This window comes from Epinephelus moara, chromosome 20 (genome assembly GCF_006386435.1).
Source record: "Epinephelus moara isolate mb chromosome 20, YSFRI_EMoa_1.0, whole genome shotgun sequence".
Lineage (NCBI taxonomy): Eukaryota > Metazoa > Chordata > Actinopteri > Perciformes > Serranidae > Epinephelus > Epinephelus moara.
In genome coordinates this window covers 1,549,169-1,560,961 of record NC_065525.1, presented here as the reverse complement: position 1 = coordinate 1,560,961, position 11,793 = coordinate 1,549,169, and the positions used below count along the sequence as shown (strand labels likewise).

General features: G+C 46.8%; 1 protein-coding gene across 1 annotated transcript in view; it reads left to right on the top strand.

The window, feature by feature from the left end:
* LOC126408049 (cytosolic carboxypeptidase 4) overlaps positions 1-11,793 on the top strand; it is a 663,851-nt gene that overhangs the window by 395,071 nt on the left and 256,987 nt on the right. The gene's annotated exons all lie outside the window — the stretch shown is intronic.

Sequence of the window (11,793 nt, the reverse complement as noted above, 5' to 3'; positions counted from 1 at the left end):
TAATGTTGCTTTTCTCCTCCTCATATTTTAGTAGAATTAATCTCTGAGCCTCACTACAAATACTTTTTTTCCCCTCACATATGGCACTCTGTGAGGACACTCAGTGACGCTCAGTGACGCTGCCCTTCTCTCATGATTGTGATTGGTCCGCTGCATGCGCATTCACGGCTCTTGATAAAGCAACCCTGGGTTGAGTTACCGAGTTGATATCCAGCGTCGTGATACCGATTATCCTGATTGCCATTGTTAGGGTTAGTCAACCCAGGATAGGTCTGGGTAACCCAGGAAAGGTTGATCTCGCTTCGTGATACAGGCCCCAGGTGCCAGACCAGGCAGCAGGCATCCAACAAACATACTGCCAAAAAACAAAACAAAAAGAACAACAACAAAAAGTGAACATAGCAAGGCCAAACCCCATGAATCTGGGGTTGGCTTTTATTTTATACTTTGGCTGGCAAGCGTGTTTACAACAGCAGCTGACAATCCTGCATAGTATACCTTAAAATCTTGTCATTTTTGCTTCTACAACTATTTGCCTTGACTACTACAATGCATTGTTTTCCTGACTTTCCCTTTACTCATTTAACTTTTGTCAGATCCATTGGCATGTAAGTAAGTAAGTAAGTAAGTAAAATTTATTTGTATAGCACGGAGAGAACTCACAAAGTGCTTCACATGATTAAAATACAACCAAGAATACATATATACAAACATACAGAGACGCAAAAATGAAACAACAGCAGTTGTTGCAAAACTAAATCACTAAAGACAAATTAAAGAGTGCCTGCCTATACAGGTAGGTTTTAAGGTGCTTCTTAAAAATATCGACAGATGCTGGCTCTCAAATTCTGTGGGAGGGCGTTCCACAATCTGGGCGCAGGACCGGTCGCCTCTCTCACATCTCTCACATCCGGGTTAGAGCAACACCGGCGTCTGGACTGTTGACTGCCGCTTCTGTCCCGGACCGTGTCTAACGTTTCGTGTGCTCGTCTTTTGTTTTATCTCCGCGTCTCTGTTACTTTACCTGTTTAAGTAAGTCTCCGTGCTTCTCTCCAGTTCCTCTCCGTTCCCACTCATCTGTTCCCTTACTCCTGGACTATTAGCTACGTTAGCCAGCAAGCTAACAGCTGGCTAAACTTCACCACCACTGGATCCATCTATCTCCCGGCTTCGAGAGTGTGGATCGCTCACTCTGGGCTCGGGTGAGTACGTTGTGTGTTTGTGGTGGAGATTGTGCCAACCCGGACCGACCTGTTGCGTGCCTCACCGACAACACTAGCCCAGCTGTCTGGCTATCCAGCCGACGTTCTCGGGGGGAGCCTCCACTCCCTGCCAGCTTGTCTGCTGTAGCCTAGCTGAGTGCCGACATGGCACAGCGGGGCTTGCCTGCAGCGTGGGTACGGTCTGGGGCAACCAACATCACTCACTTCACTAACTTCAACACCTGGTCCACTGCTGCTTCACTGCCTACCAGCTTCTAGCTAATCAGCTACTAGCCACTGCTAATATACTACCTACCTAACCCTAACCCGGACTACTCTCATCTGCTGTCACGTCTCATCTCCCCCTTGGATTATCACTCCTGCTACTCCAGGCTACTATTCCACCAACTTCTCGCCCACTCACCTACACTCCTGCTGACCTTCACTGTCTCAACAATAACTACCTTCTCCCTGCTGCTGCTGCCACCGCAGCTAGCAAAGCTGGGATCCTTCGCCGACGCCGCTACATCCAAGCTAGCAAAGCTGGGATCCTTCGCCGACGCCGCTACATCCACCGAGGTTCTCGTCCCTCTCGCAACCGACACTTCCCTGATGGCTCACCTATCCCCCCACTCTGGACTAACTCTCGCCCCCCCCGTCATCCCAACCTACCGCACTGCCAACCCCAACAACCTCCGTCCCCCCCCCCCCGCTCCCACATCCATCTCCCTGGCACTGCTAAACTGTCGCTCCCTCTCCAACAAATCACCTGTTTTATCTGAACTGCTACTGGACAATAACATTGACCTGCTTCTCCTCTGTGAAACATGGCAACAGCCCCTGGACTTCTACGCTCTCAATCAAGCCACTCCCTCCAACTACAGTTACATTGCCAAACCCCGCCTCTCCGGGCGAGGGGGAGGTGTTGCTGTTCTTCACAAACAATCCCTACCCATCACTGAACTGAACCTCAACCTCCCATCTATCTCATCCTTCGAACACCTCGCCTTCTCCCTCCCCAACTCTATCACCACTGTTCTAATCTACCGTCCCCCGAAGCCACACCCCTCTTTTCTCTCTGAACTGTCTGAACTCCTCACTATTGCATCCTCTCTCTCTTCCCGCCTCCTGCTTACCGGTGACTTCAACATCCACATTGACCAGCCCAACGCCCCACTGACGTCTGACTTCCTCTCTCTCCTTGACTGCTTCCACCTTACCCAACACATCGACTTCCCCACCCATACCAAAGGCCACACTCTGGACATAGTTTGCTCCTCCTTCCTACCCATCTCTAACCCCCATCCCCTCCCCTTCCCACTCTCTGATCATCTCTGCATCCTCTTCTCCGCCCCTCTACCCTCACCCCACAATCCCAAAAAACGCACCTTCTCCTACCGCAACATCAAGGCAGTCAACCCACCCACGCTCTCCCAGCTCATTTCCTCTGCCTTCCCCCCTGACTCTGCCCCCTCCTCCCCTGACGACTATGCCATCATGCTTAACTCCATCCTTTCTGACTCCCTCGACTCCCTAGCCCCCTGGAAAACCTCCTCTGTCTCATTCACCAACCCCGCCCCCTGGTACACCCCGGAACTCCGCACCATGAAACAGACTGGCCGTCAACTCGAACGACTATACAAACGAACCCGCCTCACCGTTCATGCCGAAGCCTACAAACAACACATCTCCTACCATGATGCTCTCCAAGCTGCCAAATCCGCCCACTTTTCCACCCTCATCAACAGCACCAACCGGAACCCCTGCATCCTGTTCTCCACCGTCAACAAACTGCTCCAACCACCGGACATCAATCCACCCTCCTCCCCTGACCTCTGCAACTCTTTCCTCCTCGCCTTCAACAATAAAATCTCCCAAATCAACAGCTCCCTGACTGCCACCATCAGCAACTCGACCCCCACCACTCCCGCCCTTCTCTCCTCTCACTGCCTTCTCCCCTGTCGACTCCTCCCACATCCTAGACGTCATCACTGCGTCCAAAACCACCACCTGCTCTCTCGACCCCCTCCCAACGACCCTAACTAAGGCCTGCCTCCCTGTTCTCATCCCCCACCTCACCACCCTTTTCAACCAGTCTCTATCCCTTGGTCATGTTCCCTCTGTCTACAAACTTGCCTCCATCACCCCCATCCTCAAAAAGCCCACCCTTGACCCAGCCAACCTCTCCAATTACCGCCCCATCTCCAACTTGCCGTTCTTCTCCAAAACTCTGGAACGCATTGTCGCCGCTCAACTCCACACCCACCTCCAGTCAAACAACCTCTACGAACCCCTTCAGTCTGGTTTCCGCCCACTTCACAGTACTGAAACAGCCCTTGTCAAAGTCATCAACGATCTCCTCACCTCTGCAGACTCCGGTGCCCTCAACATCCTGTTACTACTTGACCTCAGCGCAGCCTTTGACACAGTGAACCATTCCATCCTCCTACAAAGGCTGCGCCAACAGGGTGTTGAGGGCACTGCACTCGACTGGCTCACCTCCTACCTCACCGACAGGCAACAGTTCGTCTCCCTCTCTGGCCACACATCCACCCTCTCCCCAGTTACGCAGGGGGTCCCTCAGGGCTCAGTCCTTGGCCCCCTCCTCTTCATCTGCTACCTCTTCCCCCTTGGTCACATCATCCGCAAACTCAACCTGGACTTCCACTGTTACGCTGACGACACCCAGATCTACATCACCACCAAACCCACCCAAAACCCTCCCCTCACCCACATCGAAACCTGCATCTCTACAATACAAACATGGCTGACTCACAACTTCCTCAAACTCAACAGTGACAAAACAGAGCTCCTCCTCATAGGCACCAAATCCACTCTCAACAAAACTGGACCCATCTCACTCACTATCGACACCTCGACCATCACCCCCTCCCCCCTGGCACGCAATCTTGGCGTTATCCTGGACCCCACCCTCTCCTTTGATCACCATGTCAGCTCCATCGTCAAGACCTCCTACTTCCACCTCCGCCGCATCGCCAAAATCAGACACTGCCTCTCTCCCCCTGCTGCTGAATCCCTCATCCACGCCTTCATCTCCTCCCGCCTCGACTATTGCAACTCCCTCCTCACTGGCATCACCTCCCATTCCCTCCATAGACTCCAAATGGTTCAAAACTCTGCTGCCCGCCTCCTTACCCACACCCGGTCCCGTGAACACATCACTCCCGTTCTCCACTCCCTCCACTGGCTCCCCATCACACAACGCATCAACTTTAAAATCCTCCTCCTCACTTTCAAAGCTCTTCACCACCTGGCCCCCCCCTACCTGTCTGACCTTCTCATCCCCCACCGCCCCTCCCGAGCCCTCCGATCTTCCTACACTCTCACCCTGACTGCACCATCATCCAGACTGAAAACCTTTGGCGACAGAGCCTTCTCCAGAACAGCACCCCGACTATGGAACTCCCTCCCCCAACCTGTTCGCCACTCTCCCTCACTTCCCATATTCAAATCCCGCCTCAAAACCTACCTCTTCTCCCAAGCCTTCGACCTCCCCTAACCCTAACCACCTCCACCCCACTGACTGTTCCTATACCGCCTGTGTTACATCCCATCATTTCTTTTGTTCACTATGTTGTCTTCTGCTTGTTCCCCCATCTGTCACCACCCCTTTTGTGTTACTATGTAAGCGTCTTTGGGTCATTGAAAAGCGCTATACAAATTAAATGTATTATTATTATTATTATTATTATTATTAGTTCCAAGCCTAGTGCGAGGAACTGCCAACAGACCGTGATCGGCCGATCTAAGTGTCCTACTAGGAACATATACATGCAGCAGGTCAGACAGATATTCAGGTGCCTGATCATGAAGGGCTCTGTATGTTAAAACAAGGATTTTGAACTGGATCCTAAAGCTGCCAGGAAGCCAGTGTAGGGAGGCCAGGACAGGAGTAATGTGGCAGTTTTTGGGTGATTTGGTTAACAGCCTGGCAGCGGCATTTTGCACCAGTTGAAGACGATCTACATAAGTTTTACTGAGACACATGAAAAGAGAATTGCAGTAATCCAGACGTGATGACACAAAGGCATGAATGATCATTTCCAGTTCAGCATATGATACAACAGATCTCAGTTTTGCAATGTTTTTAAGGCGGAAAAAGCATGTATGGGTCAACACGTGGATGTGTTTATCAAAGTGCATGGCCTGGTCAAACATAACTCCGAGATTTCTCAGGTTAGAGTGGATATTTGAATTTAGGGACCCAATACAGCTTAGGAGCAGTACATTCAGGAGCGACAATAAGGACCTCGGTCTTAGCAGCATTAAACTGGAGGAAATTGTTGACCATCCAGTCATTAATTGCAGACAAACAGTCATGCAGTACATTCAGACTGTCGGTCCTGTCAGGATTAAAAGAAAAATACAGCTGAATATCATCTGCGTACATATGATAAGATACACCCTCAAACCTGTTGATAATGATTCCAAGAGGTAGCATATACAGAGCAAACAAAATTGGACCCAACACTGAGCCCTGAGACACCCCACAAGAAAGGGGGATGGACTCGGACATAAAAGGACCAGATGCTACAGAGAAACTTCTACCAGAAAGGTAGGAGGCAAACCAGTCAAGGTCACTTCCTGAAATGCCAACACAGTCACTGAGCCTATCTAACAGGATGTGGTGATCCACGGTATCAAAGGCTGTTCTAAGGTCAAACAGCACTAGGATGGTACATTTACCAGTGTCAGAGGCCATCATGATGTCATTAGACACTCTAAGAAGTGCTGTCTCAGTGGAATGCTTCTGACGGTAACCAGATTGAAATTTGTCATGGATACAGTGCTTATTTAGGGCAGGGACTAGTTGGTTAGCAACAACTTTTTCTAAAATCTTTGAAATAAAAGGCAATTTACAAATGGGCCTAAAGTTGCTAAATAATGAAGGGTCCAGATTGGGCTTTTTAAGAAGCAGCTGGACAACCGCCTGTTTAAAATAGATGGGGAAGTAGCCAGAGACCAGTGAGCAGTTAATAATATAGAGCAGGGAAGGGCTGACCAAAAACTTTTTTCAGTAGAGACATGGGCAAGATGTCTAATGGGCTGGAGGAGATCTTCATATTGCTCACTAGCTTAGTTAAATCTTGTAGGGAGATGGGCGAGAAACGATCCAGTATTGGCTGCCGTAAAGGAGGAGCAGGGGGAAGAGCAGAAGAGGGGGTAATACTTGCTCTAACACTAACAACTTTGTTGACAAAAAATGACAGAAAATTGTTACAGTCATTAACAGAGAAGACGGGCACCACAGGGGGCTGGGAACAGACAAGATTATTTATAGTGTCAAAAACAACTTTGGGATTCAGCTTATTAGAGGAAATGAGGTCAGCAAAATAAGAGGCCCGAGCAGCTTTAACCATTGAGTTATACTCTGTTAAGAGTTCTTTAAAATAAATACGATGGATGGATATGACGACATTTGCCTTTAAAACAACAAATATCATCATTAATCCAGGGGGTAGAATTATTCGTAGCATCACCAAAAAGCTGCCCTATGCTGTTGTTAAAAACAGAGGAGAATTTCACGGCACACAGGTCATTTAACATATGTGAACAAATAACATGCTTTCTGAGTGTACAATCAGTGTTAAAAGACACATTAAAGAGAATACAATCGTGATCAGTCACAAGCAGCTCCTCAGAGCTGATAATGTCTAATTTTAATCCATACGTGAAAACCAGGTCCAGAGTTTTGCCCTCAATGTGTGTTGGGCCGCTGACATGTTGGGTAAAATTGAAAGAATCAGTGACTTTTAAAAGGTTCACTGCAAAGGTGTTTGTGGTGTCATTTACGGCCACGTCAAAATCCCCAAGAAGGAGGATTTTCTCAAATTTAATTATGGAGGCTAAGAAGTCACTGAATTCAGATAAAAAAGAGCCACTGACACCAGGAGGGTGATAAATTAAAACACAATAAATGGATTAGCACGCCCAACTTTAGTCACTAAGAGTTCAAATGAGGTAAAAGTTCCAGAGCTCACTCTCCGTCCGGGAGGAGAAACAGTCCTTGTGCACCACCGCCAGCCCCCCACCCACGGCCCGTGTTCCGAGGGGCACAGATAAAGGAACATCCTGGCGGGCAGAGCTCGTTCATAAACACGTATTCATCGTTCTTTTGCCAGGTCTTAGTGAGAAACATAAAATCCAGATCTTTGGAAATAAATAAATCGTTCAAAATGAATGATTTGTTGGCAACAGAGCGGGCATTCAGCAATGCCAGTTTAATGGACTTCGATTGCACTGAGGCAGTAGTGGGTGCAGGTGGTAGTGGCCGCAGGTACTGTGGGTCCGCCCCTGCCCGACTGCGTCTTGCTAAAGGGAAATCAAGTCTCAACTGACATGTATGTGCTTTAACTCACTGTGACATCATGAATAAATGTGGCCAGAGGTGCAACATGCCTGAAAGTTTCAACCACCAGAGCAGTCCACCTTTGCACCCTTTAAAAAAAGACTAGGTATAATATTTGATGTAATGAAAACAGGTTGCTAAATTTTTAGTGTTTAGAATTACAAATGTTGGGAACTTGTGGTTCATTGCATTAAAATGGCTTAAGGAAATAATTAATAATTATATGAAATGATTATTAATTATGCTAAATAATATGATTTAATTGACATTAAATCACCTAGTTGGGCACCATTCCCCAAACGGGAAAAATGCTAGCCAAATTAATGAGAGTTATATAATTAAATTGTCTCATATAATTTCAATTTCAATTTTATTTATAAAGCCCAATATCACAAATCACAATTTGCCTCAGAGGGCTTTACAGCATATGACATCCCTCTGTCCTTTGGACTCTCACAGCTGGTAAGGAGAGATGCTGGGCAGACAGTAATGACAGTAACTTACAACAACATTAATGTTAGTCATAATGTCATAATAATAATTATGGCTATTGTGGTACAATATGTTGTAAGTAGGGATATTTGGATCGGTATCGGCTGCCGATATTAGCAAAAAATGTGCATCGGCATCGAATCAGACTGCATGGAAAAATGCTGATCCAAGAACTCTGATCCAGTTTTTCATGGAGTCCGATCCAGGTTTTCCGGCCAGCTCAGCGCTCCACGATTCCACCAGTCCATTCCAGTGATCCGCTCCAGCACTTACTATCAATCCACCAGGCCAGCATGCAGACACACAGGAAACAGCAGCACCAGGCTGGCACTGACACTACAAAAATAACTGAAAAGGAAAGGCTGCATTGTTTGTTAAATGTCAACAATGTCTTGTGGTGTTAATCTATTTTTTATTTATTAGGGGGCCAAAGCACAAGTGTGTGGAGTCTTGCTGCTATTTTAATTTCAGTGTTAGACATTTTAAAGATTTCTTGTGTTGATTTATTTTCTATTTATTAAGGGGCCAAAGCAAACCAGCTAAATTTTTTATTTAATGTTAATGTTCAAGTTTAAAGTTTGTTTATTTAACCCTGTTAACAATAAACACGTCAGTTTCTCATACCAACTGTTGTGGATCATTCTAACTAACCCGATTAAGTAGTTGTTCTTGTTAGAGTAGTATCGCTTGATCAAACCTTTTCTAACATGACTGACAACAAAATAAGTGAATATGTATAATACACGCTTGGAAGAGAAGTGTGATCTCGTTTCTTAGTTCCTGTCAGTACACGTGCCACCACCACACCAGGCTGACCGCCACTTGCCGAGCAGGATCACAAAGCTAACAGACCGGTAGCCCCTCGGCTGCAAGCTAATGCTAGCCTTGTGCTAGCGTTCACTGACTGGACCATGCCGCCGCTGTACTCCGCCACAGAACTCCAACTCTACAACAACTGCCAGCGCCCGGACTGCAAGGACATTCTCACAAAAGCTGGAACACAAAGCAGAAGCCGTCCTCCACACAGAGGCTCTGGCCGTGTGTTTTCATATCACTTCACGTCCCCAAACTCCATTCCATCTCTATGGTCCTGGCACACCCCAACTTCCTCATTACGTCATCACAACAAACAACAGCACGTGAATCTGTCCAATCTCTGTCCCCATCCTCAGTCCTCACAACCTATCACAAAGCAACGTCACCTGAAACTGGCCTTGCTTAACATTCACTCACTTAATAATAAAATAGGGTGACCATATTTTGATTTCCAAAAAAGAGGACACTCGGCCAGCCACGACATAGCCTACTTAAATGATACTCACAGCTTACTCAAAGATGCCTTATCATTTTAATATATTTAAAATGTATATGTATGGATAGAAAATTCAGTTATATTACAAAATAATATCTCTCAAAGACAGAAATTCAGATAGGCCCCAATAGGGGACACATACACACACTAGAGTGTGGCGATCCGAGCCCGACGGTACCCGACGGGTCGGGCCGGGTTTGGTCAAAAATGTAGCTATAAATTGTATTCGGGCTCGGGTCGGATTCGGTCAGCTTTCAGTGAAAATGTAGTGTAAAAATAAATAAAATCCTATTGTCTGTCCTGTTTATTGCTTGGGCACTGTTATTTACGTGACAACACCTGAACATAACACACACAGACACACATTGGCTGTTTGTTTCTACCTCTCCCCTCGCTGGAAGTCTCAGACCTCCAGCCGCCCGCCTCCGCCTTGATTAAACGCTGAAAATAAAATAAAAGAGGGAGACAGGTTTTTCCTATTTTATCTTATTTTGTTTTATTTCTCCCTCTCCTCTCGCTAGAAGCCTCGGACCTCCCGCCTCCCGTCTCAAACACGGAGGTCTCCCTCTCGCGGAGCATCCACGGCGCACGCCCGGCCTGTTAAATAGCCTGTAACCATAACAACTGTGTGACACAAACTCAGTGCTTTGGTCATTAAATAATGTCGGGCTCGGTTCGGGTTCGGACAGAAATATGCGGCCCGTGCCGCACTCTAACACACACACACACACAAACACACGGAAAACCGGACACTATCATCAGTTTATAAAACCCCCCCGGACGCCCCGGACGCCCCGGACGGGACGTGAAAAGTGGACATGTCCGGGCAAAAGAGGACGTTTGGTCAGCCTATAATAAAAGCCCTATTCTGAATGAATTCATCACTGATAACAACCTGGATTTCCTCTGTCTCACCGAAACCTGGCACAAACCTCTGGACTATTTCTCACTCAATCAGACCACTGCCACAGGATACACATACATTGATCAACCTCGCCTTGAGGGGCGGGGCAGTGGTGTTGCCGCTGTTTATAGAAAGGACATTAAAGTAACCACCATCCCCATTCCTGCTGCCCATTCATTTGAACACGTCACCTTCAAACTCTCTGGTCCTTTTACTTTAGTAACAGCCATTATCTACCGCCCTCCAAAGCAAAACGTCTCTTTTCTATCTGATTTCTCTGATTTTTTTGACCCAGCTATGTGCCATCTCACCTTCCATTCTCCTTCTCTGTGATATTCCACATTGACAAAATTAACTGTAAATCTGCCATAGATTTCCTGGAACTGCTGCAATCCCTGAACTTCACACATGTCAACTTCCCCACTCACTGCCACGGTCACATCCTGGACATAGTTTGCTCCACTGGTCTTACAGTGCATCACCTCTCCAGCCTCAACCTCCATATCTCTGACCACTTGGTAATCACCTTGGACACTGACATCCCTATCCCTACCCCAAAAGGAAAACTTAGGCAAGGCAAGGCAAGGCAAGTTTATTTGTAGAGCACAGTTCGTACACGAAGTAATTCAAAGTGCTTTACAGAACAAGAAAATGCATTAAAATCACAATACAAAATAAAAACGTAAATAATCATTATAAAATTAACTTTAAAAGAGAAGAGTGCAGATAAGATCCTTTCAGTCATATGCACAGTGAAATAGAGCTGTTTTGAGCCTAGATTTGAACATTGTCAGAGTAGAGGCCTGTCTCACATCTTCAGAAAGACTGTTCCAGATTTTAGCTACATAAAACTGGAATCCTGATTCCCCATGTTTAGTCCTGACTCTGGGCACCAGCAGGAGGCCGGTCCCTGAGGTCCTCAGAGTCCGAGATGGTTCATATGGCACTAACATGTCAGAGATGTACTTTGGTGCTAGGCCGTGGAGATACTTGTACACAAGCAGAGCTGCTTTAAAGTCTATTCTCTGAGCCACAGAAAGCCAGTGTAGAGACCTGAGCACAGGACTAATGTGCTCGTACTTCCTGGTTCTGGTCAGGACCCGAGCAGCAGCATTCTGGATGTACTGCAGTTGTCTTACGGCCCGTTTGGAGAGGCCAGTGAGCAGGCCGTTACAGTAGTCTAACCTACTAGAGACAAATGCATGGATAAGTCTCTCCAAGTCAGGTTTAGACACTATACCTTTGATTTTGGCAATGTTTTTTAGATGGTAAAAAGCTGCTGATGTTATTGATTTGATGTTGCTGTTAAAGTTCAAGTCTGAGTCCATTATTACTCCGAGATTTCTAACCTGATTTGTAGGTTTTAGAGAGAGAGACTGGAGGTGACTGCTGACACTTTCTCTTTGTTTCTGTAGACCAAATACAATGACTTCAGTCTTGTCTGACTTTAGCTGGAGAAAGTTGTTTTGCATCCACACACTGACCTGTTGGATGCAGTGACAGAGTGAATCCA